Source organism: Sciurus vulgaris, assembly GCF_902686455.1.
Source record: "Sciurus vulgaris genome assembly, chromosome: 3".
NCBI classification, from domain to species: domain Eukaryota; kingdom Metazoa; phylum Chordata; class Mammalia; order Rodentia; family Sciuridae; genus Sciurus; species Sciurus vulgaris.
Window position 1 is genome coordinate 60,727,709 of NC_136463.1, and position 15,475 is coordinate 60,743,183.

Below are 15,475 nucleotides of genomic sequence, written 5' to 3' on the forward strand. Positions count from 1 at the left end.
GAGTCACACCACACAGGCCATCACTGCAGACGACAATGGGGTCTTAAATATAAAATGGTTTTCAGATAAAACTCCAGAGAAAATGGATATCCAAGCAAGATAGACAGCAAAACTACCAGGAGGGGCAGCACTGGATTCCTAGATGACCCTTAGGCCAGGATAAACCTGAATTCCTGGCACTGAGACTGTTCTGACTTGCACAAAACTACATCCTCCCCAGGACACAGACACTGGTTTTCGCGTGTGATTACAATGCAACTGTGATACAACTCGGTGACTGCTGGTGTTCACCCGAACATGCATCAGACAGGACTCTCCTAAAGCAGCAGCTACAGAAAGCCTGCTGACTCCTGGACCAGGAGCTGTTCTCTGGGGAGCTGCCCCACGGAGCCTGCACCAGCCACTGCGGCTCTGAGCAGAGGAGGGTGGCATTCCGGCTCCGGGAGGGAAGGGCGGCGTCTGAGGCTGGCAGCGAGGCACCCAGCACCACCCGGCGTGACTGCAGGATGGGAGCTGGCTGCGCACCTCACTCCACCTTCAGCTGCGTTTTCCACCGGTGAGCGCAGGCTGAGCATACTCCACAAAGTCATCGATAAGGACAGGCCACGCCCCTTCTTCATCGTAGTTAGACATATCATCTGCAAACATGTTTCCAAAATCTAGCAGAAGATTCCAAGTGTCCCTTGGAATCCATCTTTTGTGATGTTCCAGCAGGAATGTGTTCCAAAGATCTAAAAATTTAAACCTTCCCGATAACACTAATTTCCTATATGCAACAGCCATTTCTAAATCTAGGGGACCCGCAGAGTAATGCTAAGATGATTATCTCGTCCTGCTCATAAGCCTACATCCTTACCACTTAGGAAGAACCCTAAGTGAGGACTACATTCGACTCATTTTAATGATGACAAGCTCTCCCATTGGGAAATGGAGCTGAACCCAAGCTCTGTCATGCCGTCCATGAACTCCTTCCTGCTGAATTCACACTGAGTGGCAGCCCTGAACTTCCACGCTATGACCAGCACGCTGATGCTGGCAGGGTCCAGCCTCAGATCATCACAGAACTGCTGAATCCCATCAATCCCGATTCTGTCTCCATCCTGCGGGTCATGCTCGCTAGCGCTGGCGCCGCCGCCCCGCCGCCCCGCCGCCCCACCGCCCCGCCGCCCCGCCGCCCCGCCTCTCCGCCGGCCCTAGCATCCAGGTTTAATGTGGTGACCTATGTCTATAATCCCAGTAACTTGGGAGACTGATGCAGGAGGATAATAAGCTCTGGACCTCGGTAATTTTGTGAGACACCATCTCAAAATTAAAAAAAAAAAAAAAAAAGGTTGGTGGTGTAGCCCTGTGGCAGAGTGCCCCTGTGCTCAATCTCAGTGCCAAAAAAAAAAAAAAAAAAAAAAAGAAAGAAAAAGAAAAACAATAGCCATATGTATATAACAAAAATATACTGTATGTTTCATAAATGCTAGAAGAAAGGATTTGGAATATCTTCACACAAAGAATGACAAGTTTACCTTGATTTGAACTTCACATAAGATGTACACGTTGTTTTAGTCAGCTTTTTCCATCATTGTGACCAAAATATCTGACAAAAACAGCTTAGAGGAGGAAAAGTTTACTTGGACTTTATGACTTCAGAGGTCTCAGTCCATAATCAGCTGACTCCATTGCTTGGAGTCCAAGTTGAGGCAGCACATTATAGGAAAATAGCCCAGTTCAGGAAGCTGCTGAGTTCAGGGCATATTCAAAAAAGAAGAAGAAGAGAGATAGAGATAGAGATAGAGATGAGAGCGAGAGAGCGAGAGAGCGAGAGAGCGAGAGAGCGAGAGAGAGAGAGAGAGAGAGAGAGAGAGAGAGAGAGAGAGAGAAAGGAATGAAGGAATGGGCTGCAGGGAAGATGTACCCTTTTAAGACACACTCTCCTTCAGTCACAACCCACCTGCCTACAGTTACACCCAGTTAGTTCGTTCAAATTGAGATAGGATAGTTATATTACAGTTCTCATAATTTAATGACTTCACCTTTGAATATTCCTGCATAAACAGAAATTTGGGGGGACACCACATATCAAAATCATAACACATGTATTAAAGGATTACATGATATTCCATAACCTTGTAATTTTTTTTGCAATATAATTATACATATTAGTAGAATTATTATGTAAAATTTTCATGTTAATTAAAAAGTATATCTATAATATATAGATCAAATCAACATTTTAGTATTCTTTCTTTTTCTCATAGTATTCTTTTATGTAATCATTAAAATTAAAAAATTTTCTCCATTAGTTCTTGCATCAACTTTTAATTACTCTTAATATTAAGATCTATTATTCACTGCCTTTAAATTGTGCTTTTTGATACAGAGGGAAGTGATTTAATTTAAATATTACTTTTTTCTTGCAATTGATAATGCTGTTGTTTGATGTCCCTGGGATTTTTCAGAGTTTATCCATTACAAAATCTGCTGTTGATGAAGGATGGAAACCTAGTCCATTCCATAGTGCTGGTAAGAATTAAAGAAAAATAGCTGGGTTGTGATAGTACATTGACTTGGGAGGCTGAGAGAGAAGGATAGCAAATTTGAGGCCAGTCTTGGTAAACTAGAGAGACCCTACTCAAAATTAAAAATGCAAAGGCCTGTGGTTTTAGCTTAGTGGTAAAGCACTCCACTACCCAAAGAGAGAAGGCAAGGAAAGAAGGAAGGAAGGAAGGAACGAAGGAAGGAAGGAAGGAAGGAAGGAAGGAAGGAAGGAAGCAAGGAGAAAAAAAAGAAAAAAAAAGAATGCTCCTTTTCTCTCAGAAGAGGGGAAGAATGATAAGAACCCAGAGAATCAGATGGCCTGTGATCTTACACAGGTTCAACTAATCCTCTTTGTGATGTGAGAAGATGTTGAACTTAATTTTGAGCCTCTAAATCAGCAATACTGTTGTTTCTATTCCCACTGGATTGTCATGAGAGTGGGAAAAAAAACATAAAATATATTTTCAAACTACAAAATCCCAAATAGAAGAGAGGTGTTCTTAAAAACTGAACTTGTTAGCCAACCTCAAGTTACATATCCTATTAATGGAGAAAAAAATAAAGTTACATGTTAAGTAATTCCCAGGGCAAGCACAAAGTGAAATAATGAAAGAGTTCAAAAGATTCATTGTTTTTTTTTTTTAAAGAAAGATCCATTTATGTTTAGATCAAGTCACAAAATATTACATACACATGAAAATAAATTGGAGAGGGGGAGGGAATAAGACTTAAAGTTATAATGATGTGAAAATGTCTGTAGGAATCATATGTAAGAGACGTTATGGGAGGCTGATAGGTTGAGATGTTTGGATCTTATTATTTTAGCCTAAGATTACAGAACACTATTTAAAAATGACACCAGAGACAAAGCAGAGTTCTGGATAAAATGAAAATATCCTGGGATAACTTAAGGATGTAAGGCATGGAGATCACACAAAACGGTAATTCTTACATTGGGCTATTCCAGGATCACATGGGAAAGACAAGGGAAGCATATCCAGACCACAGAGACCCCCTTCTCTAGGTGAACTACTCAGTTAAGCTTCCTCTCTTTTACATATTGACCATTGTATAGTGCACTACATCAACAAAGGTTCCTAGTGTGAGGGAAAAATATCTGGGATAATATTTCAATATAAATTTTAGTACATTCACTGAATAAAATGATATAAAAATCACAAGCATTTGCATCAAACACACAAGGGAATTTTCTTCCTACATGGGTTCTTCCTCAGGCTCCCTTCATATCTCTGTTCCTCAGGCTGTAGATGAAAGGTTCCAGCATGGGAGTCACTACCATGTGCATCAGAGCCGTGATGGTCTCTTTCATGGTAGAATTATTAGCGGATGGACATAAATAGAGATCAATAATTGCCCCATAGAACAGGACACCACAGAAATGTGGGAGCCACAGGTGGAGAAGGCCTTGTGAATACCTTGAGAAGAAGGAACCTTGAGGAAGGAGGAGAATATTCGTGCATAGGACACAATAATGAGTAGGAATGGGATGACAACAATTATTCCTCCTATGATAAATATCACCAGCTCATTGACACGAGTGTCAGAGCAGACCAACTTCAGCAGAGCAGACATGTCACAGAAAAAGTGGGGATCACTTTGTCCACACAAAAAGACAGTCTTGCCATGAGCAGGGTGTGTAACAGAGCATGAAATGTGGTCAGCGCCCAGCACAGCACCACCAGGGAGAGACAGAGCTTGGGGCTCCTGATGGTGGGGTAGTGCAGGGGGAAGGAGATGGCCACATAGCGGTCATAGGCCATGGCCATTAGAAGGAAGCTCTCAAGGTCTGCAAAAACATGAAGAAGTACATTTGTGTCAGGCAGCCTGCATAGGGGATGGATGGAACTTGGCTCTGCATATTCTGCAGCAGTTTAGGAATGGTTACAGAGGAAAAGCAGAGGTCAGAGAAGAACAATCTTTTAAGAAACAAATACATGGGTGTATGTTGATGGGAGTTCAGGCGAATGAGGTTGATGAGGATGATGTACCTCAGGATGGTGGTAAGATACATGGCCAGGAACAGGTCATAGAACAGGTTCTGCTGCTCTTGCAGGATGGCAGGCCCAGGAGGGGAAACTCTAAGATGATAGACTGGTTCCTTCCTGTCATGCTCTGTCTCCAGGTTCTTAAAGAGAAAATAATAGAGTCTTTTAGGATCTCAAATAAATATGCATATTACTATGATACATGACCTGTTATGTTAGGGGTCTATCAAAAAATCTTTATTTCACTCTCTTTGCAATAATTATAATCTTATATCACAAATGTATATAATTAGAATCTTAAAAATAAGACATGAATAATTTGCTTCTTTTTAACATGGAACAGTGTTCCATTCTTTTGTAAACATTCTGATCTATTTTTTCCTTAGATACAAAATACACTGATTTTTTTGCTTTTCTGTTAGGCCAGTTACCCTCAGTGATTATAATTGTGTCCTGCTTTTTCAGTTTCTGACATGTTAATGTTTTTCAGGAACTTTTCTAAACTTTGTACTCTTTGAATACAACATGACACTAATAAAAATCCATGTACTTGAAGGCCTGAAATATCATTTAAAACTCAGGTGTTGACATCTTTCTGTCATTCAGCATTCTACTTGAAGGCATAATGATTATCTTCCCTTGAAAGTAACAGAAACACAGTAAGCAAAACAGATCCCAAAATAAATTCATGATCTCTGCCTTTTCTTTTCCCAACCCTGTGCTCCTCTCACATTAAGGAAAAGTAATCCAGGCTCAAACACAGAACCCTGAGAATTTTACTCCATTCATTCATTTCTCTCATCCTCCATAGTCAATCCAGCAAGTGCTTCAGAGTCTGTATTTCATTCTCTTATTCATCCTCTCTTTATCCTAAATATCACTGCTTTAGACAAGCTGACCTCCTATATCACTTGAACTATGCATACAGCCTCTGAATTTATCTCCCTGCTTCTCAGCTTCAATATCTCTTTCTCCAATTACTTTCTTCTGCACCGTGACACTATAAGATGAAATTTTGTCAACACTCTCTCCTGATTAAATACGCTGATTTTCTCAGTGCTCTCATGAAAAAGGTAAAGTTTTCTTCAAAAGCACAAATAACACTTCATTACCTGATCCTTTCCCAATTTCACAGCCTCTTCTGGCTGCATGATGACCCTTGTATCCCCCTCTCTGCAGTACTGGGCTGAAGTCATCATTTCTAGTCTTGAGTATTTCCCACTTGCTGTTCCTCCTGCCTCACACCTTCTTTCCTTGACTCCCTCTTTGCCTGGCTTACAACTCATCTTTTAGGGATATTACATGGTACCTACTAAACTAAACCTTCCTTGTATCATGATACAGTTTCCACAGGATCCTGTATTCATGTCATGGCATTCAGTGTTCTGGTCAATGGTTGATAGTTGACTTCTCATTGAGTATAAACTCCATGAAGGAGAAATCACGTCTGCCTCATGCAGCAGACTCTGATGTACTCAATATCCCGTTAATACTTATTGACTACCTTTCTGACTGAGACATGCATTCCCTCACCTTTAAAGACATCAAAACTCTATCAAGTTAAAGTTAAAATTACTGCTATGGTTAATATAATTTCCAGAACAATAACTCATGTTTTCAACATTTAGCTATGAATTTTGACACTCTGTTACAAATATCATGGGCGTAATTTTACAAACATGGAAAACGTTTGGGTAGATCAGATCTACTATTCATGTCACTATTTTGGAATGAGATTGTGTACAAATATATTTTTTTTAGGTTTCTAGGAGCTTTCTAGTTTACTTTATTAAAATGTTTATTTTTTAGGTGTAGATAGACACAATACCCTCATTTTATTTGTTTATTTTTATGAGGATCAAACCCAGTGGCTCACACTTGCTAGGCAAGCACTTAATCACTGAGCTGCAACTCTGGCCCCTGGCCTGAAATTCTTCATGCTTTATTTCACATTATGTCATTTGTATTGGTGTGGGGAAAGTGAATACGATGGTAATTTTAGAAATTATGGGGGAAACAAAAAAATTCTACCTTTAAGCCCTTAATTGAGTTCTTCCTCCATTATCCATAGCCCATGTGATTGTTAATTTCATGGTTCATTTCAATTAATTTCAACTTGACTTGGTCTTGATGCCTAATGTGTTAGTTTTAGTTAGATTTTTCTCACTCTGACCAAAATCACTGACATAAGCAACTTAAAGATGGAAACATTTATTTGGCTCAGTTTAAGGTTATCAGTACATGGTTGTCTAACTCTCTTGCTCTAGGCCTGAGGTGAGGCAGATCATAATAGTGCAAGGGTGTGGTGAAGGGAAGCTGCTCAGTTCATGGCATCCAGGAAGCAGAGAGTGAGGAGTGAGGGAAGGGGCCAGAGAGAAGATCAACCCCTTCCCAAGCTTGTATCCAGTGACCTATTTCCACCAGGTAGGTCTCACCCACAGTAGTCCTTTCAGTCATCAATGGATTAATCCACTGATGATCTCATGGGCCTCATGATTCAATTAATTCCCCAAGCACTGGCTGTGAACAAATGAGACTTTGATGGCCATTCCAGTTTCAAAACATATTGTCTTTTTTGGTCAAACACCAATCTAGATGATGCTGTGAAGTCATTGTAATATGATTACTATTCTGCTCAATAAAATAGATTTTCCTTCATTTTTGGGGGGTGTGGTGCTTTGTACATTAAGTGAAAGCCTTAAAAGGAAAGACTGAAGTCTGCTGAAGAGGGAAAGATTCTGCTCCAGTTTGCCTTCAGACTCAAGACTGTAGCACCAACACTACTGGGAATCCACTCTATTGACCTGCCCTGTAGATTCTAGACCAGTCAGTCCCATGGCCATGAGAGTTAATTTCTTAAAATGAATCACTTTCCCACTCTTTGTCTCTGTTCTTCTCTACCACTCCCTCCTACTATATATCTTTATAGATATATAAATATATCTATATATATCTATCTGTGTAAATGGTCTGGTTCTGATTTCTGGAAAATTCTAACACTAGTATTTCACACTATGCCCCAACTCTGACAAATAAATCAAGGGAGGAACATTAAGAGATGTAAGGAGCTCCTCAACTAAAATGACAATGGAAACCAACTCTTAGGACCTTCACCCTTCTAGAGGTGATTTAATCTGCTGCATTAATATTTTTTACACTGGAACATTATCTGCTGGCATTGCAATGGTAAGAAAATGTCTACTGCTAATCATACACCTGGTTTCTCAAAATTTTTCTTCTTTTCTGAGGAAATTCCATCTTAGAGGTCAAGAGTTGTGGCTAGGAGTCACAAGCAAGAGGTATAACTCTCAGCTGCTGTGCTGAGGATAGACTAATCTTCATGTCTTCCTGACCAATTAAATCAGGAATTATCAGTGGGGGGTGCACATAGGAATCAGTGAGGGCAGTACTTCTAAATTTAGTGTACATGCAACTCATGTGGGCATAATGTTAAAATACTTATTCTGGTCTTATGGTTAGGATTTTATATTTTTCATTAACACCCATAGAAAATCTGCACTTTGGTAGACAGACTGAACAGGAATAGGAAGGACAAATATTTTCTTTAAATTACAGATTATTGGGTCTTCTCAGAAAAAAATGTAAATGTAATTTCTGAAAAGGGGCACTGTTCAAATAATGTTAAAGATTCACAGATGATTTTAAAAGAAAGTAAGACTTTAGAACTACTGCATTAAGACTACCTAGCACACATAGCTGTCAATATGTTGAAATCATATAATCTTGTATCATAAGATATGTTGCACATTGATATTTATGAATGTTATTATTAACAACTGAACTGGCAAACATTAGACAAAGTACTAGTAGAATGTTGGAAAGATTTGTGAGACAGAGAAATATAGAATTGACAATCATTGTCATAGAATTGACAGGAGTTCTGTGCTGGTGGGGCCTGCTCATTGGAGGGTAACAAGGATGGTAGGAAAATCCTTAAAATTAATCAGGGACCATGCCATGAATAATTCAGCATCTTAGAAGTACACAAGGTTATAAAAAAAAATTGGTGGCTCTAAGTAGATACCACCGTGAAAGACACATGTTTTAGATGGAATCCCAGGTGGAAGTTTCTGACTATAACATAACTCCCTGTAAACAGGCCCAAGGAGATAAAAACTTGCTGCTAAAACTTGATGTTAATGAGGCTCTGACTTCTATTATCCCACTGTGTGTATATATTTATATAAAATAAATATATTTATTTATATGGAAAGGAGAGGAATAAGAAAAAATTGAATACTCCCACTTTATGTTCAATACTTTCTCAGGTCAAGATAGAAGAAGAAACTCAGGTTTCATATTATTTATTTACTTTTGCCTCCTTACCTTTCTAGGAAATTCATTATAGCATCTATCATCAATGCTATCCCAAACACTCTCCATATATGTTAGGTGACCTCCTAATGTCATGTTCTATGTCAATGAAATTGATTACAAGGTCATACCATCATTTATTGTTTTTCTTCCTCCACTGCCTGTTCCAGATATTCCTGTACTTGGAAGTGACCAACTGAATAAAGTTCTGTGCAGAGTGATGCAGTGTAAACATCATTCCTAGGAGATCTGCTTCTTTGGGTTGTTATAGATTATATTAACATTTATTTCTTAATATAAAAATAGGATGTGGTACACAAAAATTGCCCTGAGTTTTCAGACACATTCCTCTCTACTGTGGTTGTGTACAATCAAGCTTTTCCTTGGTATCAGTGTCAATCTCCTCTGTTCTTTGTACATTGGTTTACTAAGAACCAGGGAGAGAGGAGAGAGGGATGGGGGGAGGGGAGAGAGAGAGAGAGAGAGAGAGAGAGAGAGAGAGAGAGAGAGAGAGAGAGATTGAGACTGTACCATAGGCTCAATTTCCAAATCAGGAAAATAGTTATTTCAGCCTTGGCAGAAGAGCACGTGCTTTGAGAACTAAATATTTGGATAAGCCATTTTAGGTGCATCAGTCTCATCTCTTAGTTCAACCACAGCTGTAGGAACCCAGCTCTGAACTGGCTTCAACTAGCTTCAGTAGATACAACTTGACATCACCTCTTTTCAATTCTTCTCCACCTGCTCCTTGATTTTTGTTCTGGAAAACTTTTTTTTGGTACTGTGTACTGAACTCAGTTGCAGTCAACTACTGAGCCACATCCCCAGTCTTTTTTGTATTATATTTAGAGATGGGGTCTCACTGAGTTGCTTAGCACCTCACTAAGTTGCTGAGACTAGCTTTGAACTCATGATCCTCCTGCCTCAGCCTTCTGTGCCAGTGGGATTACAGGCAGATACCACCTCATCTGGCTATGGGATATTTCTTACTCCAGAGACAGATGACATAGGAACTCTCCTCACACTCATACAAATATTAAGGTCTATGACACATTTTAGCTTAATTATTTTAGAGAATGAGAGGAAGGGAATGAGATTTTATAGCATAAAAAATTTGATTTTTCCTTCACCATTTGTTGGAAAGGCTATATTCCACTGATTTGCCTTGGTTACAGTACTAAAAATCAATAGAATATATAAGAGTGAATCTCATTCTGCTCTGTATGCTATTCTCTCAATACTAATGTATGTTTCTACATTTTCTTTTATTTCATCCTTCCTTGGTTATTGTCACTTAAGAGATGTCAAACCTTCTATTTTGTTCTTCTATTCCAAAACTGATTTTAATTTCTAGCTTCTCTGTCTTCACATATAAATTTTATAATGAGATCATCAATTTGTACACAAAAAGTCTTGTTGGAGTTATGGTTAGAATTTTGCTGAATCTTGAGATAAATTTTTGAAGAGTCAATATCTTAAATACATTGCATTTTTCAGTTCAGACCATAATATGTATTTGTATTTCTTACATCTTTTGTTTCTCTAATCAGTGTTTTGTAGTTTTGAGACACTTACAGTAGATCCACTTATCCATGTTCTCACTTTCTCTGGTTTCAGTTACTTCCACTAAACTACAGTCCTAAAATATTTAGTGGAAAATTCCAGAAATAAACAATTCAAAAGTTTTCAATTACATGCCATTTGAGTAGCAGGATGAAATCTTGTGCTGCCCCATTGCATCCTACTAGGGATATGAATAATCCCTTTCCCAGCATATCTGTTTATGCTATCCATCCTTAAAAGAAAAAAATCTTGCCTGTGCACCCAAGAAGAAACAGACAATCAGAATAGGCCTTTACTAATCAAGGAACTTGAGTCAATAAGTAATGACCTTCTAAAACAGAAAGTTCCAGACTCAAATAGTATATTTTGGTATATTCAAACAACATTTAAGGAGGAAGGAATACCAATTCTGTACAAACCTTTTGGAATAAAGAAAAAGAGGGAATACCTCTTAATTCATTCCATGAGAGCAGAATTAGCATAATATCAAAAACCCAATAAAGACATTAAAAGTACAATCAAATATCTTTCATGACTACAGATGTAAAAATTCTGAACTAAAATATTAGAAAATGAAATTCGATCATGTATGAAAAGAATTTTAAACCACGAGCAAGTGAAACCCATCCCTGATATATTAGGCTGGTTGGGACATTCAAAAATCAATAATGTAATCCATCCCAACACAAGCAATAGAAGAAAGAAATCACATGACCAAATCATTAAACGCAGAGAAAATCATTTGACAAAATCCAGTAGGTAGTTCCTCAATTTCAGAAAGCATAGTTACCAAAAAACCTACAGCTGATATGCTTAATGGTGGGAAACTTGATACATTCTCCCTAAAATCATAAACAAGACAAGCATGCCTCTTGTCATCTCTGGTTTTCAACATAGTACTGGAAATTGTGGCTAATGTGATGAGAGGAGGGGAAACAGGAATGATAGATTAGAAAAGTAGAAATAAAACTGTGTCTGATGCTGACATGGGCCTCTAAACAGTAAATCGAAAAAAAATTCACAAAATAACTCTATTAACTCATAAATGGTTATAGGCAAGTTGTATGATCAAGCTAATATATGTGAGTCAATTGGTTTCCTGTACTCCAACATGGAACATGTGGAATTTTATATTAAAAACAATGTCGTGCACTGGCAGGCTGCGGAGAGGTCGGGGGAAAGGAGGGCGGGGTAGGAAGGCTGAGGGAAGAGAGGGCACCACGGGCGCTGGGGCACAATTGTGGGAAGGAGGCTGCAGCGGGCCGCGGGGCGGGGGCGGGAGGTGCACCAGCGGCGGCGGCACGCAGCACTATGGAGCCGTATACCCACCTGTATCCCTCCTGTCCCTCGCGGCTTCTGGTCAACCCGCCCCTTCGCGAGCACCGCCCTGTCCTGCCAGCCAGCCTAGCTCCCCTCCCTGGCCCCGATGGGCGGATGGGCGGGCAGTTGGCCTGAAGTGGCCCAGAGGTGACGGCTGGGCCGGCCAGCAGGCGGGCAAGGATGCTGAATGTCTGTGCTGCTCCCAACTGCACGCGAAGAGCTCGCAGTCAGACCTGGTGTTCTTCAGGTTCCCGTGGGATCTGGACAGAAGCCAGAAGTGGGTAGAGAACTACTGAAGATCTGACTCAGGACACAAAACAGCTGATCGGCTAAATAAACACTTGGAGAACTCTATGATCTGTAGAACTATACATTTTGCAGAGGCATCAGAAAACTAAAGAATGATTGAGTTATTTTATTTCTCAAAATTAATACTTGCAGATACGTGTAAAGTCATCGGGAGAGCCCTCAAAGGACAGTTCTTTGAGATAATGCCATACCAACAATATTTGAGCTTACAAGTCCTTTGAACAATCCACATAGTAGACACAGAAAACGAATAAAAGAATTGGGTGAAGATGAAATTCGGACCCTAAAGGAGAAAAAGCAAAAAATTGAAAAAACTGCTGAACAGGAACAAAAACATAAAGAAACAATCAACAGCAATGTTCAGAACCCCAGTGTAGAAGGGGGTGATGAGCAGGATGAAGATAGTTTACCTTTAACCCTTGAAGAGAAGGAAAACAAAGACTACTTGAAGTCTTTGTTTGACATTTTGATTCTTATGGGAAAACAAAATATACCACTGAATGGGTATAAGGCTAGTGAAATCCCAGAAGGTCTCTTCATTCCTGATAACTTTCAGGCCCTGTCAGAGTGCTGGTTAAATTCTGGTGATGAGGTCCTGAGAAAATACTTTGAGACCACAGCAGTTAACACATTGCTCTGTCCAAAGAAACACAGCAGACACATACTAGAGATCTGCGAGAGCTGCATTCAGGAAGAAACCCTCAGCAAAGGGAGAGACTCACACTTCTTTTCCATTATCACCGATGATGTGGTGGACATAGCAGGGAAGCACACCTTCCCTTGTTGGTGAGGTTTGTAGATGAATCTCATAACCTGAGAGAGGAATTTGAGGGTCTTATGAAGCTGATGCAGAAATTTTGGCTGTGAAATTTCACACTAGGATAACTGAGAAGTGGGGACTAAATGTGGGGTATTGTCCTGGCCATGCTTACATTGTGTCTAGTGGATTCTCTTCCAAAATGAAAGTTGTTGCTTCTAGACTTGTAGAGAAATATTCCCAAGCTATCTACACACTCTGCTCTTCCTGTGCCTTAAACATGTGGTTGACAAAAATCAGTTCCCATGATGGTGTGGTCGTTTGACATATTTGACTCCATGGAAATGTTATAGGCCAGGCTATATGGGCAATGACTAAACAGACTCCCTTTTACCTTGAGACTCCGTATTATGTAGGAAATACTTCTTGCATGGGAACACCCCACCTCTGTACACATCAACAGTTGCTTAGCATGACAGGTTTGGCAACACAAAATGGCTACACTTACATAATGAAAAATTGTTCTCTTTTTAATTTCTATTTTTCCTAAACAATGTGCCAATGCAACAGTGATGTCAACAGTGATTCTCTAGATGTTAGTAACCATTCTTTAGTTTGTACCTAAGTAAGGTCATTTTGATCCACCTCCCCTTCTGCTTATGATTTTAGATCCCACAATGTTAGTTTATCATTTATTTTTATTTTTATTTTTGCAGTGCTGGGGATTGAACCAGGGCCTTGTGCATGCAAGGCAGGCACTCTACCGACTGAGCTATCTCCCCAGCCCCCTAGTTTATCATTTTGAATCATAGCAACAGACACTTATGATTGATGTACTGACTTATAGTATAAAAACCCCTGCAACCCTATGGTTGGGGCTGTTCTCCCAACAGTCATTTCTGGGGCATTGTGTGAGACAGTCAACCAGCTGGTTAATAAATACTCTCAAATTTGGACTTCTCAGTGGTGACCAGTCTGTTCTTAAGTTGTGCTCCATAACATTGGGTGTGTCTATTGTATTAGGAACAATTGAGGAGGTTTGTTCTTCTTTCTATTGATCACCACAACTGCTGTTAGAACTTGACAAGGTAATTTCTGTTACTTTTCATAACAGTGAAGAAAGGAGTAAAAAACTGAAGGAAATTTGCCATTCTCAGTGAACAGGCAGACTTGATGCTTTTGAAATTTTGATGGATCTCCTGAAAGCACTAAGATGGTATAAATAGTGACACAAATATTAGATGGAATAACCTTATAATGGGTCAAGCATTTGTACTCTATAGTGCAGTAACAGATATTGATTTCATTGGTACCTTTTTTGTTCTTCAAAAAGTCTTATCTTTTACAAGAGCCTTTGGGAAATATCTCCATGGACAAACTTCTGAAGTTTATCATGAGTTTGGTTTGAGGAAACAACAAATTTGGCAAACAAATTTGATATTCAAATGAAACTCCCTGGGAAATGTCCTAGGACTCAGCAGGGTGACCCGGAATGTCAACTCACCTGTGACAGTTACTATAAAGAAACCCTTAGTGTTCCAACAGTGGAGCACATCATTCAGAAACTTAAGGATATATTTTCAGAACAGCACCTCAAAGCTCTTAAGTTCTTATCTCTGGTACCCTCAGTCATGGGGCAGCTCAAATTCAATACATCAGTGGAGCACCATGCCGACATGTACATAAGTGACTTGCCTAATCCCAACATACTTTCAGTCAAGCTTCACTGTTGGAGAATCAAATGGAAACACAGAGGGGAAGATATAAAGCTTCCATCCTCCATTTACGATATCCTCCATCTGCCTGATATCAAGTTTTTTCCTCATGTATATGCCTTGCTGAAGGTCCTATGTGTTCTTCCTGGGAAGAAGGTTGAGAATGAATGCTAAGAAAATGGATGAAAGTGTCTCAAAGCATATTAAAGAACACTCTGACAGACCAAAGCTCAAGTAACTTGACTTTGCTTAACATAAATATTGATATAAAACATGATCTGGAAGAATTGAGGAACTTTAGATTATGTAGAGGGAAATGAGAGGGAGGAGGGGTATGAAAGATGGTGCAATGAGACAGACATCATTACCTTACATACATGTATGATTTCATGAATTGTATGAATCTACATTGTACACAACCATAGAATAAAAAAGTCATATCCTATTTGCATACAATGAGTCCAAATGCTGTTTGTAAAAATGAAAAAAATAATAAAAAATCATTATCTGGATTTAATGGTAGATGCATATATCAAACTATATTCAACTAAGTCAGAGTTTCCTATAGATAATCCAGAAAGTGTTGAAAATATTTAGAAGACTTTTAAAATGGGCTTTCTCTTATATTTGATATTTGGAAGAAAAGCCAAAAGGTGTATGTAGGTCACAGGCCTTTCATAAATACATTAGACATTGGTAATCCCTTATATACATGGCACCTGTTTGAGCTCTCCTGGTTTAAAACTTGAATGTTCTTCCAAAAGACAGCATTGGAAGGATCACATTTTACCTCTGTGTGACCTCTGCTAGTAGCATCTGTAATTGTTTTAGTTAAGTTTTTTAGATATAAAATGTATTATTAACATGTATCCATGTCAGATATTGTCATCAATTTTGAAGAAATAAATCTTGAGAAAGTGTAAGAAAAGAATGCATCTTAT

The 15,475-nt window shown here is 39.1% G+C and overlaps 1 long non-coding RNA gene and 1 pseudogene across 2 annotated transcripts; both read right to left on the reverse strand.

Moving 5' to 3' along the window:
- Positions 1-357: 357 nt before the first annotated feature.
- On the reverse strand, positions 358-1,135 carry LOC306656117. Its single transcript, XR_013762405.1, has 2 exons — positions 940-1,135; positions 358-791 (listed from the first exon to the last, which is right to left on the reverse strand). It is a non-coding gene; the product is annotated as an uncharacterized lncRNA (long non-coding RNA).
- A 2,625-nt stretch (positions 1,136-3,760) lies between these two features.
- Positions 3,761-4,659, reverse strand: LOC306656079 (olfactory receptor 1E5-like; annotated as a pseudogene). Its single transcript has one exon. The product of its transcript is annotated as an olfactory receptor 1E5-like (transcript).
- Positions 4,660-15,475: the final 10,816 nt, after the last annotated feature.